Here is a 14,408-nt window from a genome sequence, read left to right on the forward strand (position 1 = left end):
CCCCCCTCCTCCTCCTCACCCCTCCCTCTTCCCCCTCCCCTCCATACGTCTTCTCCCCACAGCTTCTCATCCCTCTTAGCTTTTATATTGCGTTAGGATCCACGGGCGAGCATTGATTGGGGAGATGAGACGCAAGGCGGGGAGAGGGAGGAGAGAGGACCAGGCAGAGGGACGGGGAGAGTATAAGTAGCCAGGGTGGGTAGAAGGAGCACAAGGGGGAGTATAAGTTATGTACATTAAACTCCCTCCTTTCTCCTCTTCCTGATAGGCGGAGGGATGCTAGCGAGAGAAGAGTAAGGACACACGCCTGACATTAATTTGAGCGTCAGTTGCACGTTTAGTGAGAGGAATAGATGAGGAATATAAGAGATGCAAGTTCTTCCTCTAGATTTAAGGGGAAGGGTGTTAGCGGAAGAAGAGGGTTGGAACACATGGTACAATACAAGGCATGTTCAAGTATTGGGAGTTTATTTGCACGTTGAGTGAAGGGAACAGAGGAGCGAAAAGAGATGCAAGTTCTTCCCCTAATTTCTGTATGGCTAGAGGGCGTGATGTTACCGGAAGAAGAGGACCATGGACGGAGGACAGTAGAAGGCATGTTTAAGGGTGTTTTGGAAGTTTATTTGCACGTTGATTTAGGGGAATAGAGGAGCAAAACGAGATGCATGTTTTCCCCTTGTAGGTTAAGTATGGCTACGGAGCGCGATGTTAGCGGAAGAAGAGGATATAAGGACTCACGAAGGACTGTAGTAGGCATGTTTAATTAAGGGAGGTTTGGGAGTTGTGTGCACGTTGAGTGAAAGGAAAAGAAAGACAAAGAAAGTTTAAAGCTGTTCTCCCGGGTTTGTCTATACTGCTTAATTAACGGAGGGATGTTGGAGGAAAAGAAGTAAGTAAGAACACATAGAGTAAGCATGTTAGAGTGTTTTCTGAGGTCAATTTTACGTACAATAGGAGGATAGATTTTGAAGGGGTGGAAGAGTATAGAAACAAAAGTGATAGGGTTAAGGGCGTGAGGTTAGGTTAGGTTAGCTTTGACACTACTATATAGAGGCTATGTTAAGTTATGTTAGCTTTACCATTATATTCTGGAGGAACGGTGAAGGGAGGGACGGCAGTTACGTGTTCAGGGCGAAGAGTTAGGTCATGTTAAGGCATTATATATGGAGGACGCGTAACGGAGAGCTGTATAATTTTAAGGCTAAGAATGGCAAAGTTACTAAGGAGACATAAGTATAGGGTTCGTTGTATTCAAGATATTATTAGAAAACCAAGAACGTAACATAATAGGAGCAGTGACTAGCGGGCTTTTTTCATATTTGTTTCCTTTTTTTATGCCCTTGAACTGACTCCTTTGCTGTAAAAAAAAAAAAAAAAAAAAACCGCCAGTACACGAGACGGCAGCGAGCGGCGTGACTCACATCGACTTAATACTCTTCGTTCTCTAATATCTGAATACTACGAGGCCTACCAAGGTTTTTTTTTTTTTTAGCAGCATTGTCATCCTCAAGTTTAGGGTGAAGGGGTGAGGGGGTAGGTACTCTATAGGGAGGGAGGGTAAAGGACGGGGTGAGGGGTGTGTGCCAGGCGAGGGGTGAGCTCTCCCAAGTCAGCGCGGTGCCTCTCTCTCCGCCTAACAAACAAACACACGCCCGCCGCCCGCCCTCCCGCGCCTTAATCTCCCTCGTTAATCAGGGAGGGACGACCAGCGAGCGGCCTTCCTCCCTTCCTTCCTCTTGTATACGTGCTTAACCTTCCTCCTCCTCCTCCTCCTCCTCCTCCTCCTCCGTACCGTCTTTTGCACTAACTTCTCCGGCAGCTCCTTTTTTTCTTCTTCATACTCGATACCCAAGAGACAATAATTTCATTTCGCTTTAATTGATATGAAACTGAATAATGATCTCCTGCTCATCACGTTAAGCAACATCCAGTTCTCGCGTGTTCGTCAAATCGTACGCAGCCTTCCAATGAGTCTACTGTTACCACAAAAAAACATCGCACTGCAGGGTTCATATTTTACACCTTAGCCCAATTTACAAGTGTAGTTTATTTTCCGTAATTTGAATGAATTGGATGATAAATTGGATTGGATGAATAGGGAACTCCTTATACCATGTGGTTTATTCCGGGTATGAGCCAGATGGAAATATTGCCGGAACCTCAGAACACTAAAGCCGCGTCTGGAAGTGCCGTTCATGCCTGTGTGCCGCCGAAGACGCTGCGCAGAACTCCCACTCCTGAATACATCCTGGATCCTTGCTGTGAACTTCTTGGCTTCTTGACGGCACAAAATAAAACTCTGGAAGCTACGATGCAAACAGAACATGATGCGGACCCCACGTCGATCCTGCAGACACGCTTTGTGATCTCTCACCCAAAGCAAAATGCAGGGAAAGGAATAGCTTACATCAGACAGAAAGAGAAGGAATAATAAAAGCCTTGTCCTGCTAATAATGGCTGATGATAATGATGGACCTTGATTTCAGGTCTCTCAATGTTACTCAATCTAAATTATTAGTTGTGTAAAATACATGACATTTGTTTTGTATATTTTTCCTATAAAGTAAAGAAACAAGACATGCAGATATGTTGCAGGGAGTCTCCATTACATCAGCAGCATACTGGTGATGCAGCTTCCGTACCCTAGACAGGATGTGGCCGGAGGAAGCGATATGAGGGAAACAGGTGTGCACAGAGGTGGTGTGTAAGGTGGATGCTGACGGGGCGAGGCGTGCAGCAGCATCACCACCACCGCCGCCGCCGCCGCAGCCTCCCAAGACAAGCACAAGGCACACACGACTCGCTGCCTCGGTCTTCATATCGGGGCGCCGTGAACACCGCTTATAGGAATACGCGGGTCCCGTCCGCGGCCGTGGTGACGCTGACCCCCGCCTGCCGCGCCCTGCCGCCTGGCGTGCCTCGTCTGCGCCCTGCCGGGGCCTCGGGGTGTTCTGGGGACGTGCAGGACAGTCTCGCCCATCTGTTTATGGCGCCGTGCTTCCCCTCCGAACGAGACACTGTGTGAACACTTTCTTGATAGAACATATCATTTCATATCGTTCTTTTTCAGATGTGTTCGCTTGCTCTAATGTTATCGATCAATATTCTTCATCAGTAATGTGTTTCTGATTTGGAGCCGTGTGGTGATCAGCTCCAGTGTGGCAGTGTTCAGCAGAACACGCTGCGGAATGCTAGTTAGAACTTTGTGCGTGGCGATGAATGACACAACCCTGCGTGCCGCGCCGCGTCCTCCGCCGCGGCTCACCACCATACATGCTCCGACTGTCGAGTGGCTGGTCGGTGTTTATTCAGAGTGCAGCCGCGGCCTCGGCCCGCACACAGCGGACACGCTCTCCCTTGGAGACAGGCCGGCACCGCGGCAGCACGGCGGCTACGTCACAAGCCAGTAACAGCGGTAATAGCTCGGCAAAGCAGCAGAAGTAATCTCTAGTAAAAAGCCTACAAATTCCTCGAACTGTGGCATTTACTGCCGCGGCCAACTCAAGGTCATGGTCTCCTCCCAAGCCAGTGTGAGCCGCGCTTTGCCAGTCTCGTCCCCAGCGACTGTGACACTGGTAATGCAGATAAGCTCAGCTATTGCATGTGGACCTGAAATAGTAATTTTTCAGATTTTCGCATCTCCGACTGGCGACAGCTAGTGCTCAGAGCAGCTTCCCCTTCACACAGCGTGCAGGCGCTGCATCACGACACAATGATGAGAGATCCGCGGAGACCGCCGCCGAGCATCTCAGGGCATCGACTGAAGGTGCATCTGTAAGACAGTTCAGCAAGTTGGTAATGGTTGTCCTGCGTTAAGGCAGCCCGCATGTTACAAGTGGTCGTATTGTGAGCCACGATCGAGGGCACGTCCGTGCATCAGGAATCTATAATTGTCGCATCGCGCGGCGGCGAGTTTCTGACACACCGTATTTATTGAGTATAGCGAAGTGTGTGTGTGTGTGTGTGTGTGTGTGTGTGCCAGCCTGGGTGCTGACACCACCTGTCACCATGACTCAGGAGGTGCTCATCTCAGGCACGCCAGCACCAGCCGGGGCGTGGCGGCGGGAGGTGCTGGTCGTGACACAGGCGGCCCGGCGACCCGAGTGTCGCCGCCACGGGTTCACCATGGGATGAAGGTGGAGGTTCTGCGACGCTGCTGCCCTCCAGGGGTAACGGACAACACCCAGGGATGATGAACGAGCAACACATTCTGTCAATATTAAGCTTCTCTCCCGAACGTTTGGAGGCCACGCGGGACCGCCTGGCGCCCGTCCTGTGTGACTCCCTCGAGCAGCTGACAGAATAAAAACGCCTGCCCTGCCAGCTGTGGGAGTGTCCGATGTCTACACTGATGGACCGCGAATCAAGAAAAAAAAATAATCGTTCATATGATTTTCTTTTTTTCCGTATATTTTGTCTTTACAAGCAAGGCCTTTAAACAGAGCCAATGAGCATGACCGAATGGCTACCCCTTTTGCGGTCTCGGATTTGTCGGTCTGTTACTGCAATGGCCTCTGTACTGAAGATACAAATTCGGGAAGGCGGAGTCATTTGAGCGTTCCCGTAATTAATACACGCGACAGCCAATTAGTTTCTGCGAACATCACCCACGGTCATCACGATAAGCCTCACTCCCTTTTTAACTCAACAAATTCACGCACCAGCAAGCTTTACCAATGAACTTAGTCGCCTTACACCCTCACACCCTCACCAAGCCCACCATCACACCAACACCACGCTCATCATCACACCCACTTCTCAGAGCTCCTCACACCCAACTAATTACAACCCACACAACCCACAACCCACACAACACCGACCATGCATGAGGCGTCCACACCCCGATCACACAACCAAACCTTCACGTTTTCGCCATAAATTATTAGTATTATCGCCTATCGCACACCACCCCTTGCAACAGCCATACCAGTAAGAAAGGTTCGGCAAGTCTCAGAAAGTTCCAAAAAATGGCCATGTATATATAAAGCGAATTGTGGATGGCCATGTTATTCTTTCTTTAAACAGTAATTGATGGGATATGGAGGAAGGGGGGGGAGGGACAAGGTTAGTTTATCCCTGACCCTAGTTACAAAGCTATACCGACCATGGAGGTAGAATTGGTGGAGTCGACACGGCCCGCTAATCCCATTCATTGAGGTGAAGCCGACGAACTATCAAATTTACGGCCAAAAGATGGGGGTGGGCGAGCCTGGCCGAGCCCACCTGACCTGACACCACCTGACACCTGGCCGTAAAAATGACAGCTCGGGGGGATTCACTTAATTGGGCTGATGTCGACTCCACCAATTTGACCTCCATGAAACTGACCCACACACATGCGCTCCAGTCTTGCCAAATTCCCAAACCGCGATCCATTATCTTCATGACTTTATTCTTTTCTCTTTAAGCAGTCATTGGTGGGATGTGGAGGAGGAGGAGGGGAGGGACAAGGTCAATTTATCCCCCCCCCCCCACACACACACACATACACACACACTCTCGTCGTAAACTCTCAAGCCAAGGACCCATCACCTCCATTACATAACCATTACCTCCATTAGCTACCTCTGTTCTCTTCCACTCCCCACACGACACTCAACGAAGCTTTCAATTCTTTAACTTCAGCCTCACGTGCATGATGGATTCCCTTTCGCTTCTTGTTGACGGGAGAGCTACGACGTTGTGGTTCTTGGGCCGAGTCATTTAACCTATTACCTTCAGGCTCTTACACTTCCCACACGACACTCAACGAAGCTTTCAATTCTATAACTTCATCAGCCTCACGTGCATGATGGATTCCCTTTCGCTTTCTTATTGACGGGAAGTTAGAGCGACGTTCTGGTTCCTGGGCCGAGGAGTCGCATGGCACAATGGCTGCATGACGTGGAGGGTCGTCAGCTTTTATTGACACGCTCGAACCCCGGGAGCCGCTGGCCGCCGACAATGCGAGTGAGTTGTTTATGTCGTATCGATGAGCCCGGCTGAATGGGAGGAGGGAGGGGCGGCGGTTGGCGTTGGATAATGGTGATGGTGGCAGGGATGGTGCTCCGCGGTTGGACTTCGAGGTGTAATCAGTAGTTACAATTGTGTGGGTGGGTGGATGGGTGTATATATACTCTCCACTGTACTCCACCGCCACACAGCCGTCAGTTCAGTTCTTCTCTCCACCGTGTTACACTTCCACCTATCATCGCCGCCGCATCAACAGGAAAACGCCGCACCCGCCCTCCGTTTCTTCTCCTCCCGGCATCTTGTTACGAGAGAACTAGTGAAGGAAAGACTTATAACAATGATAAATTTTAGCTTAAGATATTCGTAAGCTTCTCTGGTGTTACTTACCGTTTTCTGAATCATTTACTTATTTGCGTCAGAACCTCCATGGTGTTGTGTGGATGATAATAAAAAATTAATACCTTGGCAAACTGAAAAAATATTTGAGTTTTTTTTTCATTTTTCTCAATATCAAACACGTGTCTAGTGACCTGTCGTTGCGTCGATGATATTATAGTGTCTAGTGGCCTGTCGTTGCGTCGATGATATTATAGTGTCTAGTGACCTGTCGTTGCGTCGATGATATTATAGCGCCTAGTGGCCTGTCGTTGCGTCGATGATATTATAGTGTCTAGTGGCCTGTCGTTGCGTCGATGATATTATAGCGCCTAGTGGCCTGTCGTTGCGTCGATGATATTATAGTGTCTAGTGGCCTGTCGTTGCGTCGATGATATTATAGTGCTTAGTGGCCTGTCGTTGCGTCGATGATATTATAGTGTCTAGTGACCTGTCGTTGCGTCGATGATATTATAGTGCCTAGTGACCTGTCGTTGCGTCGATGATATTATAGTGTCTAGTGACCTGTCGTTGCGTCGATGATATTATAGTGCTGTGAGAAGACTTCGTGGTGATAGAGACGCCCAGAAGCCTCGACGATGCCCTGCAGGGTTTTCCTCGACCCCTCAGAAGGTAAAGATGGCTAGATTCGACGCTATATACAGCTTATTTATTTATTAACTGATTTATTTATTCATTTATTCATCTATATTTGCTCATTCATTTACTTATACTTTTATTTATTTAGGTTGTGGCAGAGGAGACAGGCAATGATGGAAAAACAAACCTAAAATTCAACGTGCTGCTCCATATAAAAGACTTGAGCTGACCGAAGACAACTAACAAATCTAATTTCTGCGTGGTGTCTAGATCCTCTGCTTTCAGAGTTTATTGTGATGAGGACTTACAATTTCCATCATGCTCCGCCTGTTTGTTAGGATATAGTCAGTCTCATTTCTTACTCCAGAGGGAGATTCGGGAGGGACATGATTTTCAGGGAATGGTTTTCTACTAAGACTACGAGGGTTTGTCCCCGCCACGGTTTCTCTAGTGATTTTTTTCCCCATCTTTAGCATCGAAATCCCCCATAATCACGTTACGATGAGTAGACCCTCTCTTAGTAACTGACTGATCATCTTCGTAAAACTTGTCAACATCGTCGTCACTGTAGCTAGATATTCGCGCATAAAACTTGTGAACTTGTAAATTGGTTTCAAATGTCATCGTCCTTCAAGTCAAACGATACCGATGCCACGCGGTCTTTTATGCTAAAGAATTGGAACAAGTTGTTTTAAATACTATGTGTGAACCAAAAATTCTACTTCTGTGTTCCTTCTTGCTACCCTCAGCCTTGCCTCTCCAGTTAAGCGCATGGCCGCTCTTAAACGCTCTTTGTTCTCCTGCTTTGTTCTTCGCCAAGCTTCCTCACCTCGCTGAGTTTACAATATTCCCTCTAATACTCGACAGTTTATCCACGAGTATACTATAACAAAGCAGCTTCCATTCTCAAAGTCGGTATGATGTAAGTATAAAGTTTCAGTGAACAGTTCTTAGCACCCTTTACTTCGCAGTCTCCGTGATCGCCACCGAGCCGATGAGGAAACGCTTGAAAGTCATTGCTAAGAAGCGTAAAACAAGTGTATAACCAAGCTCTCTGCAGCGATGAAATTGTATTCTTATTGCTTTCTTTACGTTCTGTTGTGCGTTTTCTTTTAAGAAGTTTAAACGTTTTACATGTGTTTTATTTGTCTGTTTTTCACCAAAACAGTTACTCGCGCAACAGGCAGCATCAGTCTGACTTTACGTGCGACTTTCAGATCAGTGATGGCGGCAAGGACCGTCAATCAATCAATAAAGGCATACGAGCGTCACCTCTCCCACCCTTCGACGCCAAACCCGGGGGTTCCTCGGGCAAGTCTCCATGAAGGCTCCCTTCCCATCCTCATGGATGGATCTATCGACTTGCTCAATCTTCGAACTCAGTGGCTCCTCCACTCAGGATTGTCTCTTACAGAAACAACCCGGTGAACGGGGTTGACGCCTGGGCAGCGTGCCACATACCCGTATATATAGCTGGGTTGGCGTTCAAGGACTATGCAGGTTGGACAGTCATTCCAGCGGTATCAAGTTGTTAATAATTGTTATGAATGTCCCTCCGCGCCCTTCCTCTAACAGCTGCGGCAGTGAACAGGCGTCTGACGTCACGATGATTTGACAGATTTGTATAAACCGTTGCGAGCAGTGGCATGACAACGTGACATCCAGTGAACAAAGTGTCACGGCAACCGCGGATATATTTTTAAAAGGCTCGACCATCTCCCCCCTGCACTACACGCTGGCTGCCATGAAGGGACACGAGGATACTTTTGTTCCAGCATGGCTTCAGCCGAAGGTTGATCTCAAGACTTCATGAGTTTATGAATACAAACAAATCAGTGTCGAATGATTGAATTTCCGGATTGTTTTCTGGCACGCGGACATAATGATTCTTTGCATAATGACTATTTAGTAGCCAGGAATTTTAAAACACTTGTGTCAGTGGACAGTTTTACCGTTTAAGATTCGAGTGAATAAATTCCGTATATCGGCGCTTGACTACCTGCAAGGTGTGTTGTGGGACAGTAACAAACGGCGCCACAAACTACCACCGCCGCCACCGCCACCTGAACCCACCGCCACGAGGCTCGTTAATTATGCAGCGGCGGGGCAGGTGAGGCGAGAGGCCACTCGGTGACTCCCACGCCGTCCATCAGGCGCGGCAGCACGCCACGCGGCACACGGCACGCCGAGGCACACTCACGCCACGCCCGTGCCGCGGCATTAACCAAACTTTACGTCGAACTGAATATTGATTCATAGCCGACCAAAGAACGAGTGATTGACGACAGCCTTACCAAGACCGCCGAGCCGCAGGAACGACTTGATTCCACCGCCCTAATTGACAGCACGTGACGCCTTGAGGCTTGCAATGGTCGTCTAGGAAAAGTGTTCCCACGAGGATCATATCTCTATTTTCGTTCCTTTTTTCTCACAGTGAGGAGGTCCAGTGGCCAAACAATCAAACAAGGAAAGTCAACAACATTGCTGGTTCCTATAATTTTTAAACTATCAATTGAATGCAACGAAGGCAGCCTCGTATACACTTGCTGCTGATGTTATGAGTGCATTTAAATTAAAGACAGAAGAAAGAAATCACACACTCGGACCTCTCCACTCCAACAAAGTGAATATAAAGTTTTGACCTATTAAAAAACGAGTGTTGAGACGAAAGCCGTCCACAACATCAGCAACGTGACTGAACATAACTACAGAGTACATTTTTTTTCTTCTTTTGGCGTGGTAATGGTGGCAGTCGTGTGATGAATAACTAAAGGCGCTCAGTCCCTAGACCTTTTGCATACTCTAATAACAACAAAAATACGAAATGTTGAAGGTTTTCGAGTACAAATTTATAGGGGCGAAATTTACTTTACCCTGGCGAGCCTTGATGTCTTATAATTTTCATTCCATATGTAATTGTTTTGATTTCTCTCTAATTCGCCTCGGGTGAAAAACAGCTGCGCGTGGCCCGCGATCTCTGTCTCCATCCCTTGTTCGTATACGGTCGGCTTTGCGGCCTCCATCATATCTACACGTCTTCGCTTTAATTGGGATGGTTGCTTTTGAGGCACTAGACAATCATTTCACTCCGATTAAACTTGCGCTTCATGCATGCTCCCATATCTAAGTGTTATGCTTGGCGCAGTGCTTCGTGTGCACGATATACGTTTTTAAGCTCCACTTCTTGAACTTTTTAGGCAAGGCGATGTTAGCGGGAAGAGAAGCGTTTCGTTCACTTGTTTCTGTGTTACGTTTGAGTAAAGTACAGCATGGTGAAGTTAATATTACTTTGCAATACGTTTTGTGAATAAGTATTTTAGATATCTTATTTTATTGAATGGTATCATGCGGTATTAATCTGCTTTATTTTTTCAGCGGCCATAACGTGGAATGTTCAAATTGCGCGGCGCTGGTGACATGAAGGTTTGAGTGACAAGGCAATGTTTGCCTAAATGGTCCGGTTCAAATGGTTCGGAGGATTCTATAGATTGGCACCATAACTCTTACTATAATAGCAGGGATATGCGCGCAATGGTTGCGTTGAACGGAACGCAATTAATGCTTTGAAAAATTACGGTGTCGCGCTAATAATGCGGAAGTCCCAATTGCTCGGTGTAACGGTAGCATGAAAATTATTAATTATATATATATATATATATATATATATATATATATATATATATATATATATATATATATATATATAGATATATATATATATATATATATATATATATATATATATATATATATATATATATATATATATATATATATATATATATATATATATATATATATGTAATATTTCATCGTGCTAAGAGAGTTAGAGCAAGAGCTTAACAATTAACGATACCCGCGACACGTGCTCCACAGGGTAAAACAGAAAACCAGAGCGGAATAATCTTATAATTCCCGGAGCTTCTTGAGAGTTAAGCAGGAGGAGGAAAGGCACACGGCATTAGAGAAGCCGAATGTGGCTCCAATTATTTAGCATGTTCTTTATATTATGCCAGTGTGATAACGGTGATTTTTTTAATAATAGGGAAGTTAAAGGTGTAAAATTCAGGCGGGAAAGTCATGTGAAAGCGTAGGTGATAACAGATAAATAAACGAGATGTTTCACTTTTCTTTAATTCGACTTTTCGCCTAAAAGATACGAGTGCTATGGAGAATGTGTGTGTGTGTGTGTGTGCGCGCGCGCTCGGCTGGCTGGCCGGTTAGTGCCGCGATGGATGAGTCACCCGCTGGGCGGCGTCAGCGCGGAGCCGCTCTGCTCAAACAAACCACGACGGACAGTGAAGCCAAGAGGCGGACGGACGGACTGACCTTGGGTGCATTAGCTAGGGGAGAGGAGGGAGGGAGGGAGGGGGGGAAGCCTGGCCTGGTGAGGTGCTGCTGGCCGGTCACCTGGCACGCAGCGGCCGCCCTAAATAGAAGCTCCAACAAAATGCTGTGTGTGTTGGGAGCAGCTCCACCCTCGAACACCCAACCAGCCAGATCACCAGCCAGCCAGCCAGCCACTCAGCCAGCCCGCCAGCCATCCGTCAACACGAACCTATAATTACAGTCGCTTGCCATAAGGGTAGTACCCACATTCGTGTTCCAAGGGTGCGGTCTGCTGTGAATTGTTTAAAGGTTGCCAAATGTCTCGCAGGGTGCCGGGGGGGGGGGGAGGCGGGCAGCACATGGCCTCGCGGCACGCCAACAGGCAGTATACGCACCTTTGTCCGTCGCCGCCAGCCCAGAAACGGTTCCATTATCCTGCCTTTCCGCCGTCATGAAAAATGGAACGTCATGCATTTGCTTCGTAACACCCTACGAGGCGGACTTCCTTAATGGGCCGAGTCTTTCTTCCCCATTTTCTTTCTTTGTCTTTGTCATCATGCTTTCGAAGCAACACCACGAGACAAAACGATAGGAACTGCAACGACAGTTTTTAATGAGGTGGATATGGCGGTTGTCTCTGGGTGATGTATGGTGCAGGTGGTGGTGGTGGTGGTGTGTGGCATCGATGTGTTTGTTGATATGGTGTCGAGTGTGTGCACTTAATTATAGTTCCGTGCATTGTGTGGGCCAGTTATGCAGTGCGAGTGTTTGGGACGGACGAAGTGGTGGGTGGTGCTGGTGCTGGTGATTGTGGTGTATCTATAGTGTTGATGCGGGTGATGATAAGAGTGGCAGTGGTGTAGCAGTGCTGATGGTGGAGCAATATGGCTTGTGGTTTTTTTATGTATTAGTGTTGGTGATGGTGGTACGTGTTGGTTGGCGAGAGTATTGATAACGGGTTGGCACCGCTGATCTTCCAAAACTGGTGTAGCGGTGTTGATGTGGTATAGTAGTAGTGGTAGTGATAGTGGTATTGAAGTGGAGGTTGAATTCATACCGATTTACCTATGTAGTGGTGTGATCCCTCACGTATACCGCTTTCATTTTCATGCCCAATAACATAGTGAAGTTGGCAGACAGGATGAACTGTATGTATGCTGTTAGTAGAAAAAGGGCGGAGCATTTAGAGGTTTGCGTCAGGGTGGATGTACAAGTGCCGCATCAGTGGATATGAATGTAGATAATCAGTGACGTGAATATCAGTGGAGCCATGAATGTAGATCTGACTGACTGACTGATTGACTGTTGGTGTAGGTGTTGTTGGGTCGATGATATGTTTGGTGTGACTGGCAGGTTCGTGGTTGTATTGTAGTGGTTTGTGACTACCTTCATTTGTGTGTATGTATCTGTTTGTTTGTTTGTTTGTTTATTGATTGGTTGGTTGGTTTATTTTAGGTATGTGGATGACAGTGTTGGTATAGAGCGGGGGTGATAGGTGCGTATATACAGGGTTTTGTAATCATCATCTTCTTCTTCTTCTTCTTCTTCTTCTTCATTTTCTTCTTCTCTTTCTTTTTCTTTTTCTTTTTCTTTTTTTTCTTCTTCTTCTTCTTCTTCTTCTTCTTCTTCTTCTTCTTCTTCTTCTTCTTCTTCTTCTTCTTCTTCTTCTTCTTCTTTTCTTTTTCTTCTTCTTCTTCTTCTTCTTCTTCTTCTTCTTCTTCTTCTTCTTCTTCTTCTTCTTCTTCTTCTTCTTCTTCTTCTTCTTCTTCTTCTTCTTCTTCTTCTTCTTCTTCTTCTTCTTCTTCTTCTTCTTCTTCTTCTTCTTTATCTCCTTTGCAGAGTGACGTAAGCAGTGTTAGTGGTGATCTCGTAACCGGTTGTTGGTGGAGGTTCGCGGCTGCCGGGGTCTAACGCAAGTCTTAGGAAAGAAGACTTACTAAAGATTGTGCTCATATAAGAGAGAAAGAGAAAAAAAGAAATACAAAACAGGTTATTTATTCATTGGGTCAAGCATATAATGTAGTTTCTCGTCGCTTATGCCGCGACAGATGACCGACACAGACATAACGGCAGCGGACATAATAGCTATGTATATGTATGTAATGGATAATGTGACCATGGAGGTAAAATTGGTGGAGTCGACACGGCCCGCTAATCCCATTCATTGAGGTGAAGCCGACGAACTGTCAAATTTACGGCCAAAAGATGGGGGTGGGCGAGCCTGGCCGAGCCCATTGAGAGGGCCTCCTGACCAACACCTGACCACGCCGCGTAAAAACGAAAAGCAGAGCGGATTCACTGCATGGGCTGATGTCGCTCACCAATTCTCTCTCCATAATGTGACCCTTTCACCACAGACCATACCTAACACACCCCCTTAGCAGCTGGCATAGATGGCCAGCAAGCGTCCGCGGCAAGGTTGAAGCCGACCTCTCATTAATGTTGCCTAATCGTCCGTGTTCCAGTTTTCACTATCGCTGAGTTATCCTGGAACCCCGGTGGCTGTCGCTTAGCTGTCCTGACACTCGGGTAGGCGACTGTCACTCATTTGTTGTGGCACACACCTGACCGTGGCCCTGTTTCGGTTGCCTGTATACTTAAAAATGCCGCCCGCCTGTCGTGTCGTCGTCCCGGTGTCGTGCGGGCTGCGGCTCCAACCATGCACCATTTTTCAACAACCTCCTCTGGTCTCCTCCTTCCACACACTCCCGAGGTGAAGAAGTGTCTCTACGGTAATGTCTTCAGTGGGCTCAGTAACGCGATGCCGTAACGAAATCCGCCGCAGTGTGAGTATTGAAGGTAATCCCTGACAGTTTGTTGGCCTCGCATGCACCAGTCCGTCGGGGAGGCAGGCAGGACTTGCAGGGTGGCCGCTCGTTGTCAGCAGCCGTCGCTCGAAAACCTTAAAAACCTCCTCGCCTTCCCGACCATCTTCGTGTCCTTCATCGTGACCTTCCTACTCTGCCATATATTTATTTACTCGCCTGATTTTTCACGTCCAAACTTCTTTCATCGTAAAATAAGTCTCTCCGCGTTTGCCTCGTAACTCGTAACCTTATCGGTGTTTCTACTGTCTCGTTCTTCTCGGCACGTTCCCCCGTTTATGTGATGGAAAACCGACAGTCCGTAATGACATTTAGGAGAAAAGGCGA

Source organism: Eriocheir sinensis, chromosome 14, assembly GCF_024679095.1.
Source record: "Eriocheir sinensis breed Jianghai 21 chromosome 14, ASM2467909v1, whole genome shotgun sequence".
Lineage (NCBI taxonomy): Eukaryota > Metazoa > Arthropoda > Malacostraca > Decapoda > Varunidae > Eriocheir > Eriocheir sinensis.